Below are 17,598 nucleotides of genomic sequence, written 5' to 3'. Positions count from 1 at the left end.
ATAAGCAACAAAAAATAGAATATAAATTTAAGGAAGCTATGAGTTCACAAACAAATCAACAACAATTCAACAACAAATCAAGATATCTAAAGGAAACTCTACAAACAACAATCAACAAACTCAAAAAATTAATCAACAAATTTCGTCCAATCCCACCAAATTTTTGACCAATAGGCCTAGTCCTTCAAACCAACTCTCCTTAATCACATTGAATTTCTACACCCACCACTACTTTCATCAAAACCCAACCAATACCCAAATCTAGACCCACTTTCATTGCAACGATCGACATAAAAGCATCTTCTTCTGCTTCTTCTCTTTCTTTCGTTCAGAACCCTTCTTCTTCTTTTTCTTCTTCTTCATTTTGGTTTATGAATTTTTGAAATTAAATTTTGATTTCTTAGGTTCTTGATTTTCGTGAGATGAACAATATTGGGAATCGACTTGTTTTTGCTCTCTCACTGGTTAGCTTTTAAAAAGATTGAGTTCTTCAGTACATTTAATTTTTAATTTGCATTATGTTGGACAATCTTCACTGTATTTAAATAGTTTAAATTCTGTTGTGTACTAAACAACAACAAGAATATAAAGAAATAAAGGAAATGAGAGAATTTGCTTGAATACAAAAATCAAACTAGAAATAAAAATAAATAAATAAAAACAAATTTTATTTTGTTACAAAAAAAAAATTAAAATCTAATTTAAATAAATAAATAAAAACAGATTTTATTTTGTAACAAAAACAAAATTAAAATCTGATTTAAATAAATAATAATAACACCGAAAATAAATTAAATAACTTACTTGATTAATTCTTGAATAATAATCTGATCAAGTCCAGTGTTTAACACTGTGTCCTTAAGACAAATTCGTCCTCTCCACGGTGCTTTCAGAATATAGACGTCTATCTCCCAAGATGAAATGATTTACTACAAACAATAGCAGCACTACAAATTGTTTGCCTTACAAATACACTAAGTGTTTACACTCTTTCTTACAAGAAAATAATGTAACAAAATGAAGAATAAATTTACAAAGCTCTTTAGTATGAAAATTCTGAATCTAAAAATCAAATGAAGGGCTGATCTATTTATAGATGAATTGATGGCTTTCCATTTTGAATTAAACAGGTATAGTACTTGTTCAATTTAAATTAAACAGATACAAATCTGTTTAAGGCACTGTTTGGTTTAAAATTCAGGTGGATTTGAATTTGAACATATAAAAATGGGAAGGGCCTTGTTTGAGTGTCAGGAAAAAATCGGACCAGTTTAATTCCGGAATTAATTTGAATTCTGGATTTTATTTTTCAAAAAATAAAATTAAATTCAAATGTTTTTGACCCAAAAAGATTAGTATTAGGCCGAACAAGCCCAACCCAACCACACACCACGCACAAGCCCAGGCTTAGTCCAGCCCGCCCGACCGGACGCACAACAGCGTGTGTGATGATTTTTGGGTCCAATTGATCTAGCCCATTTTGCCCATAACCTCCCTCTCTAAAACACTTGGGTACCTTTAGACGTCCCCCGAACGTCCCGGAAGGGAATCCCGTTTCGTTCATTTGGGCTCACTACAGTTCAGGACTCAAATTGTCATGGTTCTAAATCTGAACCAAAGAGTCCAAATCCGGCAAATCGTTTTGGAAAACAGATTTTTGTAAAGAAGTGCTAAACATGGACTGCTTTGCCAGATACAGAGTCGCCACCTAAATATTTTATTTTGGGGGAATTTAGGAAACCCTGACTCGTTTGTCTAAGGCCACGTGTCCGTCATCGCCAAAGTTGCCTCGGCTCGGGAACTTGGGTACGATTGGGGAAGGTCAGCTATGAGCACCCCCTCTCGCCCGATCCGAAGATCGGCCTCCACTAACCATGATATCTGGTTTCGAAAACATTATGCGTTCTTATTCCGGTTATTAGCCTAGATTTACTACGTGATGCGCACAACAAACAAGTATAGACTAAGTCGCCTAAATTGGAACGAAACATGTCATGTTTGTTTATTTGAAAATGGTTTGATGGTGCTACCCGCAAGTAGGCTTAAGACATGAATTTTTGCCACCCTCAAGTGGGCTTAAAACTTGCATTCAATGCATTGTTCCAATTTAAGTAACCCAACCTTCACCCACAGGCATTCAGACAGTTATAACACGTAAGCATATAGCCTCATGATAAGCATGTTATCATGGCAACACTCACACTCATGCAGGGATGCTAAAGCATAAATGCTTACTGAATACTCCAAGCCAAAATAGAAACTAGTTAGTAATCATATGCATGATCCTAGTTCATGTTTAAAATGGCTAATGCAACACATGCAAAGATACAATCTAGACAGGCTCGGCTATCCTAAACATGGCATGTGAAATGAAACAGATAACACGTATTCAATTTGGAATTGAAATACAATGCAGTTAGCATGATGCGTCGAGCCCAGTGCATGCAAGACAAATGTATGAATGCACGCATGCATAACATAAGGTATGCTAATTTAAATATGTCCTAATACTAACCATCGAAAGCTAGTAAATAAAAGGGAAGAAAGAAGTGGGGGTTGGAAAACATACACACATTCACACACACTTATTACACAATTGCCCTCGCTCGGAGGGTCCGAATAAATATTACACAACCAAAGGAATACTACTAAATTAATTATTACAGAACTTCTAATTATTTAACAAATTAAATGCAGAAGGAAGGTGGCCGCAGCCCTGTCTCGGGATACGTGGATGATGCATGCTCGATCCGCCTTGCCCGATAACCCGGTACCATGCCACTGTTGCCATTGTTTACATTGCCTCACCCCTCTGAAAATTATGAAAGTCCCCAGAACTACCTTGAGCTTCCTTCTGAGTGCTGTGGAGTGCCAACGGCCAGAACAAAAGGTCACCGGCCATGGGAACAGGCTTATCGACCAAAGATGGTGTCATCGGCTGGACATGGATGGCCGATCGGCACTAGAGATGGCCGGTCGGCCTTTTATTCCTGCAGGATCCTGCAGTTGACAGCAGCAGAGGGCAATCAGTGTATGGCATGGAATTTTCAAGCAAATGTGTGCATGGCCACTCCTCCAATCATGTTATGGATTTAAGGGAGTGTGGCCCTTGGTACTCTAGCCACCAATCACGCATTCCAATGCATGATGGCCTAAGACACCAAGTTTGCCAATCAATGTAAATGCATGCAACAAAACAAATGAATGCCAATGCCCTATCATGTTGAGATCAAGGGCATGTTGAGATCAAGGGCATGTTGAGATCAAGGGCATTGGCGACCGAGGGTGAAAATGTGTTTCGTCACTTCAAGTACGAACACTTCTCAATCCTCATACTTGGTTTGACACCCCAAACCACGCAAAATGTAATGCGATGTATGCCATATACCATGCAAAGTAATGCACCTAATGCAATGCCATGCTACCTATTCATGCAAGCTAAACATGAACATATCAAGCATGCAACAAGACTATGTGGTGCAACTAACTAAACAATATGCAAACATGCAAACAAGACATAATGCAAGCATGCAACTAATGGAATGCAACATGTAACATGCTAAGTATGCGACTATATACAAGGGTGGTCTTAAACTGAAATGGGAGGCCTCAGCCACACCCCAAAACAGTGGCCAAAAGTGCCAAAAATGATGGACAAGTGCTCATGCAAACATGCACACCAATGAGCCAAAAACCCAAGCATGGAAGGCTACTCTCAAGAACACTCAAAGGTGATATACATGGACATCAAACACTCATGTTAAACTTTGAAAAGCATGCGAAGAATGATGCCAAAACATGCTAGGGGATGGGTGTAAAATAGAAGGCATTCAAGGGCACAAAAGAGGGTATTACTCGACACCTACCCCAAGCAAACATGGCATAAACTTTTCAATACAAAACAAAGTTTTAGCATGCAAAAAGGACCTCCAAAACCCACTGATATGGCAGCTAAGGGACACAAACCAAGAGGTATGCATTTAAGACCTATTTCAAGGCAGAAAAGAACAACACTTCAAGGCATGAAAGGGATGATGAATGCAAGCATACAAGCATGGATTAGGGACTGAAATGGCATGAGAAATGATTCCAAATCACTAAAACAACCCAACTCAAGCATGCTCATGACTCACACACTAAAGGCTCACAAGCCAAAATACAAAGAGGTTATACCAAACATGGAAAATATGATCAAATCAGTGCCTAACAGACCTCAAGCATGATGAAATATGACCAAGAACTTCACAAAGTTAGGCAAGAACATGCATGCATGATGGTCTTAAAGGCAAGATACATTTCTAGGCAAAGAGGAGAAATGCAAAGCAAGTATATTATGCATGCAAAGGGGCATGAATCTGACCAAAAACAGAGATGTTATATGACCCAATAACACCCAAAAACCTCTGAATTGAAGCCAAAAGCAACTAAGCATGCATGCTACCCTTATGAGCCAAAAATGCAAACAAAAGAGAGACAAAGGGAGAGGGGTGTCCCTCCCCTATGCAAGACCTCAAACCCTCTTCATTACCACTGAAAATCCACTAGATTTCAGTGGTGAGAAGGCCAAAACACAATAGTATTCAAAGCTTAACAAAGAGAGCACAAAAGAGCCAAACAAGGCCTAAGAGGGGGAGGTCGACCCTAAACAACAAAATGTCCTTAATAAAAGATCTTAAGCATTCAAACACAAGACTTTTTCAAGTTATACACAAAGTCTAAAACAGCATGCAAAGTGGGTTAAAAACTAGTGCAAGATTGTGGAATATAAAACAAATAGTGTTACCCTTGAAGAACAGCAACCTCAGCCTCTTCCTTATGATCAAAACCAGCTCAAAACTCCAAGAACGACCTTTCAACACCTCCCAAGTCGAAGTATGGTGTAATAGTAGGTGTTCTAGTGCAAAACTAAGAACAAACTACACTTTTAGGCCCTCAAACACATACAAATGAAGAGAGAGAGGGAGATATATAGAGAGAGAGTGATATATATCAAATATATATCATATAAGGTCTGGTTTTGTTGAACCTCTGAAATGAAGAAGAGAGGTCTCCTTATATAGACAAGGCAAAGGTTTGAAGCTTCTTAGAGAAGCTAAATGAAAGGGTCAAAGGGGCCAAGCTTCTAAGAGAAGCTATCCCAAAGGTCCAAGCTTCTTGAGGAAGCTAAGACAAAGGGTCAAGCTTCTTCAAGAAGCTTGAGCAAAGGGTGCAAGCTTCTAGAAGAAATTTGGATTAAAAAAAGGGGCAAAGGGGCCAAAATAGCCACACACGCGTGTGGGGGGAGGGTCTGTGCATCTTAGCTGGCACAGCTGGCATGCACCATGCCTGCAAGAGGCAACAATGTGGTACCAGCCAGAAAAGGAGGCCATCGGCCAACTAAATGGTCGGTCGACCACACAAAGTGCCGACCGGCTATCACCAATGGCCGATGGCAAGAAGACACGGCCGGTGGCCTCAAGCCATGGCCGGTGAGGAGTGGGGATGGCCAACAAGCCATTCCCTGCCCTCTAAACAAAAACACAAGTGTTTGGTGCAAAACCAAACACAACGCAGTCGAGTCGAGAGGTCCTAAGGCAAGGCGCGTAGCCGAGACCTCCGGGAACTCAAGACAAACACAAACGTGGATGATCACAGAGTGTTCAAACGGTGACGTCCAAGTCTTGAGGATGGTCAAAAATGGGGTGTCTACAGTACCCCTTGGGGCACACTCCAAGTTCCAATCCCATGCCTTATAAACCCATTTAAAACTTCCCACCAAATCAATGTGGGACAAGCCTTATTCAAACCTTTAAGGATTTTTCACCAAAACTCCATTTCCATGAAGCATACTTTAGCTTCAATTTTCCATTCACTCGGTAATGGTTTTGAGCAACCAAATATACCACGTGAATCACAACGCGACATAGAACGCGTTACCAATTTGACCAGCGAAAATCGACGCTCGGGGCGTACCTAAAAAATAGACCAAATTTAGGAAAAAATTCTGGTTTTACCCAGAATTTTATAACCATTTCCAACAATCCCCCCACATGAATGGAGTTTGATGACAACGGAAATGCAACAATATGCAGACTTTATCGAAAGAGTATAAGTCAAAAATATCTTGCATTAGGATAGGTAGCTTTCGGCCTTGAACCTTCTCTAGTAATAACCTATCGGACTTACTGGCTAACTAATGGACGCGATGCCTTGAATTGTTCAGCCGTTTGTGTAAGCCAAGACAACAAATTTCACACAAAATATCTTCTAACACATCGTGGTTCTCACTGTTGTGTTCATTTTGGCTTTGAACGCGCCTGGTTTTCATGAGTATTTCTACAGAATTTAGCCTTTTGCATTCTCATAGAACCGGCCCTAGTTCGACACTCATATAGGTGATTCTTATTGTGAGTATCTGTTTATACTCGTCTTGATTTTATGCCTCAATCAAGATATAAGTAATTATTAAAAGCAAAGCTTATCCTTATACCCCTGCATACAACAAATGTTGCAGATATCACTCTCGCCATAGGAATGGGTAAGGAATTTTAATCCCTTGGTGATTTCTGGCGAGCCATACATAACTTAGTTGTCCCTTTGAACTTAGTTCTTGGGATCTCTAGTCATATAAGTAGGGTTACCATTATGGCGACTCTTATGTAATAGGCTTTAATCCCATCCTCTTCGATGAACTATACACTAGCTCTTTTGTCAAACCTTTTGTTAACGGATTCGCAATATTCTCTTTAGATTTTATATAATCTATTGAGATTATTCCGTTTGACAACAATTGTCTTACGGTATTATGTCGACGACGAATATGTCGTGACTTACCGTTATACATATGATTATGTGCCCTGCCTATTGCAGATTGACTATCACAATGAATGTAAATAGCTGGCACACGTTTTGGCCACATTGGAATGTCTTCTAAGAAATGACGAAGTCATTCTGCTTTTTCTCCTGCTTTATCTAAAGCAATGAACTCGGATTCCATTGTGGATCGTGCGATGCAAGTTTGTTTCGTGGACTTCCAAGAAACAGCAGCGCCTCCTAGAGTAAAAACATATCCACTAGTGGATTTGAATCTTTAGTATCCGATATCCAATTGGCATCACAATAACCTTCAAGTACTGCTGGATATCGAGTAAAGTTCAAACCATGATCATGGGTGAATCTTAGATATCTAAGAATCCGAATGATCGCTTTCCAATGGTCTTCTCCAGGGTTACCAGTGTACCTACTCAATTAACTGATAGCATAAGCTATATCAGGATGAGTACAATTCATTAAGTACATAGGCTTCCAATGATTTGGGAGTATTTTAACTGAGACACTGCATCGCTTTTATTTTTTAATAAATAAAGATTGACGTCTACAGGTGTTCTAGCTAAATTCATATCATCCTTGATAAATTTACCAAGAATTTTCTCAATATAATGTGATTGAGATAATGCATATCCGTCAGATGTTTTAGTAATTTTCATTCCTAATATAACATCTGCGACCCCCATATCTTTCATATCAAATCTTTTGTTAAGCATTTGCTTAGTTGATTTGATCATGTTTTGACTGCTTCCAATGATAAGCATGTCATCTACATAAAGACAAACTATGACATATCCTTGGTCAGTGTTTTTAACATAGACGCATTTGTCACATTCGTTTATCTTAAACCCATTAGTAAGCATTGCATGATCAAATTTTTCATGCCATTGCTTAGGTGCTTGTTTTAATCCATAAAGAGACTTTACAAGTCGACAAATTTTCTTTTCTTGCCCCAATACTACAAACCCTTCGAGTTGCTCCATATAGATCTCTTCATTTAGATCACCGTTTAAGAAAGATGTCTTAAAATCCATTTGATGTATTTCTAAATTAAACAATGCTGCTATAGAAATAAGCATGCGAATGGATGTTATTCTTGTCACAGGGGAATATGTATTAAAATAGTCCAGACCTTCCTTTTGTCTGTAACCTTTTACTACAAGTCTTGCTTTATACTTGTCAATTAAACCATCTGCTTTCATTTTCCTCTTGAATATCCATTTATATCCAAGAGGTTTAGAACCTGGTGGAAGATCCACCAATTCCCAAGTATGATTTTGCATAATGGATTCAATTTCATTATTAACAGCCTCTTTCCACAAAGGTGCTTCAGGACCTGTCATTGCTGCCTTAAAGCTTTGAGATTCATTTTCTAACAGGTATGTCAGAAAATCTAGACCAAAGGATTTTGATGTTCTCGCTCTCTTACTTCTTCTTGGTTCATCATCAGTTATATCCTGTTGGTCGAGACCATTACTAATCTCTTGTGTTTGATTGTCAGTAGTCTCTTGACTTTGTATACAATCATAAGTTCTTTTCTGTGAACTTAATTCCTGTCCTTTTTTGTAAGGAAAGACATGTTCAAAAAACACAACATTTCTTGACTCTATAATAGTGTTCACATTTATGACAGGTATTTTTGATTTATAAGTCAGAAACCGATATGTACTACTATTCTGAGCATAACCAATAAACACACAATCTATTGTTTTTGGTCCAATCTTAGTCTTTTTAAGAACATGAACTTCAACTTTTGCCAAACACCCCCATACTTTTAAGTATTTGTAGGAAGGCGGTCGACCTTTCCACAATTCATAAGGAATGCTGTTGGTTTTTCTTGTGGGGTATTCTGTTAAGAACATAATTAGCAGACAATATTGCTTTCCCCCACAAGTTCTGTGGTAAGCCTGAACTTAGTAACATGGTATTCATCATTTCTTTATGGGTTCTATTCTTCCTTTTAGCAATACCATTTTGCTGTGGAGAATAAGGTGCTGTAGTTTGGTGAATAATGCTATGTTGTGCACAAAATTCATTTAAAGGCGCATCATATTCCCTACCCCTATCACTTCTAACCATTTTAATGGTTTTACCAAGTTGATTTCAACTTCTATTTTGTGGAGTTTAAACATTTCTAAAGTTTTATCTTTACTTCTAAGTAAATAAACATAACAATATCTTATGCAATTATCGATAAATGTTATGAAATACTTTTTGCCTCCTCTAGTTTGAACAAATTTTAGATCACATACATCAGTATGAATTAATTCTAGAGGTTCGGTTTTCCTTTCAACCGATTTAAATGGAGCCTTAGTTAGTTTCACTTCTACACAAATTTCACATTTATGATTAGGATTAATTTCAAACTTTGGTATATAATCTAAACCAATTAATCTATGCAAAGCATCAAAATTCACATGTCCTAATCTACCATGCCATAAATTCAACTTAAGAATATAAGCAAAAGATGTGTTATTCTTATTCATAGCAACTTTTGGTACAACTGTCATTACATTCAACTTAAAGAGACCATCACTCATGTATCCCTTACCAGCATACATACCACTCTTTGTTAATACAAATTTATCAGACTAAAAAACAAGCCTAAAACCATTTTTACTTAACAAAGAACCAGAAACTAAATTCTTCCGGATGTCAGGTATATGCAGTACGTTGTTGAGGGTTAGTTCTTTCCCTGATGTCATCTTCAAGATTACTTTCCCTTGTCCAGCCACAGTAGAAGTAGAAGAATTTCCCATGAAAAGTTGTTCACCATTTGCAGCCTCATTATAGGTAGTGAACATCTTCTTGTCCGCACATATGTGACGAGTTGCTCCAGTGTCAACCCACCACTCTTTGGGATTTCCAACCAAGTTAGCCTCAGACACCACAGCAGAGAGGTTGATGTCATTCACTCCGTCAGAGATGTAATCTAGTTCAGTTACATTGGCCTGATTGGTAGTCTTCTTGCTTGTACTTCCATGATCCTTCTTAGGGTAGCGGTAATCAGAAGCTCGATGTCCAGTCTTGCCACAGTTATAGCATTTTCCTTTGAACTTCTTATTGCCATTGTTGTCGCCTTGTTTAGGACCATCTCCAGTAAACTTCCTCTTTTTGTTATGTGGTTTATGAACTTGTTCAACCACATTAGCCTTGGACTCAATGGGATTTTTCCCATTCATCTTTTCAGCCTTTCGGTTATCTTCCTCAATTCTTGATCTTACAATCAATGCATCCATGGTCATCTCTTTGCGTTTATGTTTTAAATAATTTTTGAAATCTTTCCAAGCCGGTGGTAACTTTTCCACTAAAGCAGTGACTTGGAAAGACTCACTCAGAGACATACCCTCAGAATGAATATCATGTAAAATTAATTAAAAATTTTGAACTTGAGAAATTACCGTTTGGGAGTCTACCATAACAAAGTCCAGAAATTTACCGACAACAAATTTCTCCGTGCCGGCATCCTCTGTCTTGTATTTCTTCTCCAAAGAATCTGACAATTCTTTTGCTGACTTCAAAGGACTGTAAACATTATACAGCATGTTGTCAAAGCCATTGAGGATGTAGTTTCTGCACAGAAAATCTGAATGTTTCCAAGCATCTACAGCGGCAACAACTTGCCGATCACTTTCACCCTCTTTAAGTGCTGGAGCCTCTTCATGGAGAAACCGGGCCAAATTAAGAGTTGTAAGATAGAACAACATCTTCTGCTGCCATCTCTTAAACTCAGTACCGTTAAATTTTTTCGATTTTTCTCCATGAATGATTGGTACATGAACATGGTTCTGGATAGAGACCGGTGTTGGTGTAACAATCGAAGTACCACTTCCAGTTGCAGTTTCAGTTGCAGTAGCCATAATCTCTGATTACAAAAATCAGAAAAAATTAAAACACAAATTAATTTTCTAGTTACTAAAACCAGAAAATAAATTATAACACAAAATAATTTTATTTTCCTTGTTACTAAAACTAGAAAAATAAAATACCACAATAATTTTCTGTAACACAAATTAATATTCTGCAATTGTTAATGACACCAGTATATTACCACTATCTGTCAAATAGCATAAAACACTATTTGTTTTTCCAACCAGAATATGTCTTTATGAAATCACTGAAAATTAAATATAATAAAGATACCAAAATAATTCTGTTTTAAGATTGTTGGACAATCTTCACTGTATTTAAATAGTTTAAATTCTGTTGTGTACTAAACAACAACCAGAATAGAAAGAAATAAAGGAAAGGAGAGAATTTGTTTGATTACAAAAATCAAACTAGAAATAAAAATAAATATATAAAAACAAATTTTATTTTATTACAAAAATAAAATTAAAATCTAATTTAAATAAATAAATAAAAACATATTTTATTTTGTAACAAAAACAAAATTAAAATTTGATTTAAATAAATAATAATAACACCGAAAATAAATTAAATAACTTACTTGATTAATTCTTGAATAATAATCTGATCAAGTCCAGTGTTTGACACTGTGTCCTTAAGACAAATTCGTCCTCTCCACGGTGCTTTTAGAATATAGACGTCTATCTCCTAGGATGAAATGATCTACTACAAACAATAGCAGCACTACAAATTGTTTGCCTTACGAACACACTAAGTGTTTACACTCTTTCTTACAAGAAAATAATGCAACAAAGTGAAGAATAAATTTGCAGAGCTCTTTAGAACGAAAATTCTGAATCTAAAAATCAAATGAAGGGCTGATCTATTTATAGATGGATTGGTGGCTTTCCATTTTGAATTAAACAGGTACAATATCTGTTCAATTTGAATTAAACAGATACAAATTTGTTTAAGGCACTGTTTAGTTTGAAATTCAGGTGGATTTGAATTTGAACATATAAAAACGGGAAGGGCCTTGTTTGGGTGTCAGGAAAAAATTGGACAAGTTTAATTCTGGAATTAATTTGAATTCTGGATTTTTGGGTCCAATGGGTCTAGGCCATTTTGCCCATAACCTTCCTCTCTAAAACACTTGGATACTCTTTGGGGCACACCCCAAGTTCCAATCCCATGCCTATAAACCCATTCAAAACTTCCCACCAAATCAATGTGGGACAAGCCTTATTCAAATCTTTAAGGATTTTTCACCAAAACTCCATTTTCATGGAGCATACTTTGGCTTCAAATTTCCATTTACTCGGTAATGGTTTGGAGCAACCAAATATACCACGTGAATCACAACGCGGCATAGAACGCGTTACGACTTTGACCAGCGAAAATCGACGCTCGGGCCCACCTAAAAAATAGATCAAACTTAGGAAAAAATTCTAGTTTTACCCAGAATTTTATAACCATTTCCAACACATTACTACCTTGTTTACTTCTTTAATGTGTTGTATATATTGTTGCGTTCTCTTACACTTTGTGAGATATATACGTAAGTGCAAAATTGTCTAGAAAAAAGAAGAAAAAATATTAGTCTGTCCTTCATAGAGGAAGCACTTGTTGCTTAGGGGGGTTTAGAAAAGTAAAATTTTTTTTCCTATCCTTTGCGCACTAACATATTGGGTAGGGTTTTGGCTAAATTTTCCAAGGGGCACTTACCAGTAAGTCCCATACACAAAATTCAAGATTCATCTAGTTCCAAAACAAAACATTTGCACCTATTAGTCCTGCATATGTTTTATTTTTATTTTTATTTATTTTTTATTTTTTATTTTTTTTATAAATTTAAAAAAGTTGTTACATCTTATCACTGCTGAACTTCCATCAGATGGTCACTGGAGACTCGCCGAAATGTTCAACGTCACCAGAAAGTCTGGAGTATCGTCGAAAGTTCATCGGAGTATTGTCGGGGTGTTCTGAATATCATTGGAAATAGCCAAAATATCCAGAACGTTCGATGGACGTTAAGAACATCGTTGGAGATTCACCAAAATATCAAAAATATTGCCAAAAAAATAAATAAATAGAGAAATTAAAGCAAAAAATATAACAAAAATGTGCTAAATATTGATAAACTAAAAGAGGAAAAAAAAATAATAATAACAACAACAAACAACAAAAATGGAAAAACATATATTATTTTTCAATTTTTTTAGAATTTAAACAAATAATCTCAAATATTGATCAAATTGAAAAGCAAGCTTTGAAACTATAAAAATGTTATAGTTTCAAAGTGTGATTCTATTAAGTATTTATCATTATTAATCAAACTGAAAAATAAGTTATGAAACTGCAAAATTTTATAGTTTAAAAGCATGTTATAAAAATGTAAAATTTTACAGTTCTAAAAAATGTTATGAAACTACAAAATTTTACAGTTTTAAAGCATGATTTTATTTCTGCACCAAAATTGAAGCTGTAAAATTTTATAGTTTTCACCGCTTGTAACTAAAACTCGAAAACAACTTTTTCATAAAATGAAATTCTCTCTATTAAAATAAGAAAATAAAAGTGTGTAGTAGAGAAAAAGTAGAAAAATAAAGAGATCAGAGGACAAAAATAGATATGGAGAGATGATTGTACTTCGACAACTATTTTTTCTTCAAATCTAATCGAATCTGATGTAGATTTAAGTAGATCTACATCAGATTTGAGTAGATCTATTCATCTTCTTCGTTGAAAAATCGTCTCATTTGCCGTTGGTGAGGTTGAAGTAAGGAGTTAGTGTTCGCTAGTTGCCAATAAAACCCAATCAATGGTGATCGTCAGTAACTATATATCAGAAAGAGAAAGAGAAGAAGTAAGGCGTGGTGGACAGTCACCGGAAATTACGAATAGAAAGAAGTAAAGAAGAACGAAGAAGTAAAGAAGAACGAAGGCGTAGAGAAGAGCAAAGAAGAAAAATGTATAATGGACTTTTGAGAGCATCCAAAAAGTTGTGAGATTAAATAGATTTCTCCTCTTTTAAGTAGGACTTCCGGGTAATTTACCCATTTTCCAATAACTTCTTAGTGAGATGTAGGAGTTTTGGTCAATTAGACTAATCACATTGATTAAGATATAACTCATGTTGTTGATGAGGCAAAACAATTATAACCAAAAGTTTGGTATCATGGAACCAATTTAGCATAATTTTATAAAATAAACAACACTTTAGTGCCTAATCAACATTGCATTACTGTTGCATGAGCCAGCCATGACCTGCTTTTTATCTTTTAATAATAATTTTATAATAATTAAAGTTATCTAAAGAAAAAAAAATGTGGATGTTCTCTAATTATTGTAGTGAAACATTGCGTAGGCTATGCTGAATAATTATGTAAATTATGTCACACGCCCTTGAATATTTTTTTTCAATTAAGCCCTTAGTTTAAATTTAGTTCAATTAAACTCTCTAACTTTTTGAATTTTTTAGCTTAGTCCTTCTATTACATTCTATATTTTTGGTGGTTAAGTACATTAATTAAAGAATAAATTAACGAAATTAATCTTCATTTTTCTAATACAAAAAAAATCATAGAATTAACATTTTTTTATGTTAATGATTTTTTATTTTATATACTATGAAATTTTAGAATTAAATTTTATTAATTTATTTTTTAGATTGATCTTATATCACATATTAAATTATCAAAAGTTGTTCAAAATATAAAAAGGTCTAAATTAAGAGAAATCATTTTTTATTCCTCAAGTAATGCCATGTGGTAATCCAACTTGATATTCATTAGTTAAAACAGTAGGACCCAATACTTTTTGTTTGGTTTTTGAGAAATAACTTAACAAGTGTCAAGTGATAAATGGTTTTACTCCTAAATTAAATTAAATAAAAAAAGTTTAAAACTTATTTGAATAAAAATTTAATTGAAAAACCTAATTAAAAAAGGAAAAAAAATTATGGATATATCCCTTTACATGTTTGTGCTAGAGTTCTAGAGCACTAAATGTTTGTTTGGTAATTAAAATCCCTAAGATTTCAAACCTTAGAAGAATAAGGAAATATTTTATTTTAAAAGAATAACCTTGCAACCATAATTTTTTTTCCCCCTCAGAACTCTCTCTTTATCTACGACGTTCTCTCTACATGCTTTAGATCTAGAGGTTGTCATTATCTTTGTCCACCACCGCCACTGCCACTACCTACTATTATCCATCAATCACAGCCACCATCTGCTACTGCCATCGCCACTATCCACCACCGCCACAATCCCTCAACTATCATTTTATTCATATCTCTATCAAATTCATTGCGGCAATGAAATTCCTTGCACAATCTTCCTTGATTTATTTTTTTCATCATTCTCTTTCTCTTTTTTATCTCTTCTCCGTTGTTCTTTGTTCCTTCTATATTACACAATAAATTTTTACTGTTGTAGTGAAATTTTACCGAGACAGTAAGCGAAATTTAACTTAAATTTCATTATTTTGTAACACTCAATTTGAAATTTTTAGATATAAATTTGAAATTAGGTAGCTAATTTTCGTAGTCGAATCTTAAATTTACAATTTTTAGTCTTTTAATAAAAAAAATCGAAGTATGGCGGTGAGGTTTCAATATGCAAAACTAAATGAAATTTCATTATGTTTTCATTGACTTTTTACAGTGAAATTTCATGCATTTTTTAAATAAAATTTTTATATTACTTATAAATCTTATTTGATAGATCTTGATGAAAAAATTATAAGAATATGAATTTGGCAAAAAATAGATATAAAATCAAAAGTTATTTACTTTTAATATTTTGAAAATCACTCAAAAAGTAAAAAAAACTATTGTTGGGTATTTTCAAAAAACGCATTTTGAAAGGATCTAAACTAATATTGAAAAGTTTATTACCCTTATTCTTTTAAAATTTTTGAACCATAGAGTTGAAAAAAATTTGGGTTATTTATACAAAGTCCTCTTAAATTATTAAGAAATATCATTTTGACTCTATAAACTATACAAGCATACAAATAGATTCATAAATTATTAAGAAGCATCACTTTATCTCGTAAACTGTAAAAGCATACAAATGAACCTTTTATACTTTTTTTTTTTTTTTAGTTTAAGGGATCCAGTTGTATGGTTTTATAGTTTAGGAGACGAAGTGATATTTGTCAATAGTTTAAGGATCTATTTATTTATTTTTATAATTTAAGAGGTTAAAATGATATTTCTCAATAGTTTAGAGAGTCCCGATGTACATAACCTAAAAAAATTCTCCAAAAGTGGGCAAAGTTTTAGGATTTCCAAGAATTTACTATAAATAATTAATGGGTAAATTAAAAGTATACTTCCCGAGTTTTGCTTAAAATACAGATTGTCATATATTGTTTGAAAAATTATAAATACCACATTCTCATAATTTTTTATTTAATAGAATTAGTTGAAAAAATAAGATTATTAACTGTCTCTTAAACAATAATAAAATTACTTGAATTATTATTTAAAATAAATTTATGATATCATTAAAAATTGTTAATTAATTTTATGATTTATTCATTAATAAAAAGGGACTATTTATATGAAATTCGAAAGACGAGATGTAATTTTCAAAAGGCCACAACTTCTCTCCAATTCAAATTAGATTAGAGGGTGTTGTTGAGTCTTTATGAGCCCACCACGAAGCTCGCAACAATGATCTAAATCGTTTAATGTATAGGGCTAGTTGAGTATTACATCCCTGAAAAAAACACATTGATCGAATATCGATTGCCACTTGATCAAATTACATTTTTATCAACGGCAAGTATGATTTTTAAAAAAAAATTATTTATACAAATGTGATATGACTAAGTGGCTATCGATATCAGATTAATATGGTACACCATGAATTTTACATATTGAATAATTTGGATTATTAATATGAACCCATGATGGGTCTACGAAAGCCCAACAGTACTCTATAGTTGGGATAACTAACTAGAGAGGAGCCTCTCTCTTTTTAGAATATATATAAGACAATTTATATTTTAAATAAACTTTAGAGATGTATTTGTAATTTACTCATAAAAAATGTTAGGGTCTCAAAATTTGGAATTTAAAATTTACCTAAAAATAAATATACGTAATAGAGATTGAAGGGATAAAATATGGGGTTGACATATAAAATAAATTTAAGTTATTAATATAAAATTCTCAATAATTTATAGGTTTTTATGTTGGATATGTAGCATTAATGTTTCCTCAGTGATTTAGGGCTCCTTTGATAAAATATGGGGTTGACATATAAAATAAATTTAAGCTACTAATATAAAATTCTCAATAATTTATAAGTTTTTATGTTGGACATGTAGCATTAATGTTTCCTCAGTAATTTAGGGCACCTTTGATAAATGATTTTTTTAATTAAAAAATTAAAAAGTCATTAAAAAAATAAAAAAAATAAAAAATTTATATAAAAAAGTCAATTTTTTTTTTCTCTATTTTTTGTATATTTTAAAAAAAATTAAAAAATTATCCATATGTACTAACTTTTTTATGTCATATCTTAACTAAAAAATTAAAAAATTATTAAAAAAAACTTATTCCCAGACAACCTTAATCGCGTATCACAAAGAATATCGTAGGATATCTATGTCCATTAGGAGCGGTGAGCGGTGACACTTCGCAATCTTTAATTGGTTTAACTGGCTGGGTGGGGGGTGGGGGGGCAGCTGGGCTTTCTACATCAGTCTCGCCGTCCCTACAAAAGCATACAAAATCAATTTCATTGCTTCCTTACCCATCTATCCATATATATTTATATATCTGAATGTTTATGAGTATTGCATCGACATCTTCTATTTCGCTCTCTTAGATTTTTGAACCCTTGTTCTGTTTTTAATCTTTTTTTTCCCTCTCTGATTGGGTCGTTCATGGCGTCTTCAATGCCGAATACTAACGGGAGTGCCACT

Source organism: Camellia sinensis, chromosome 10, assembly GCF_055761805.1.
Source record: "Camellia sinensis isolate YWXY chromosome 10, ASM5576180v1, whole genome shotgun sequence".
NCBI classification, from domain to species: Eukaryota; Viridiplantae; Streptophyta; class Magnoliopsida; order Ericales; family Theaceae; genus Camellia; species Camellia sinensis.
This window is presented reverse-complemented; position numbering follows the sequence as displayed.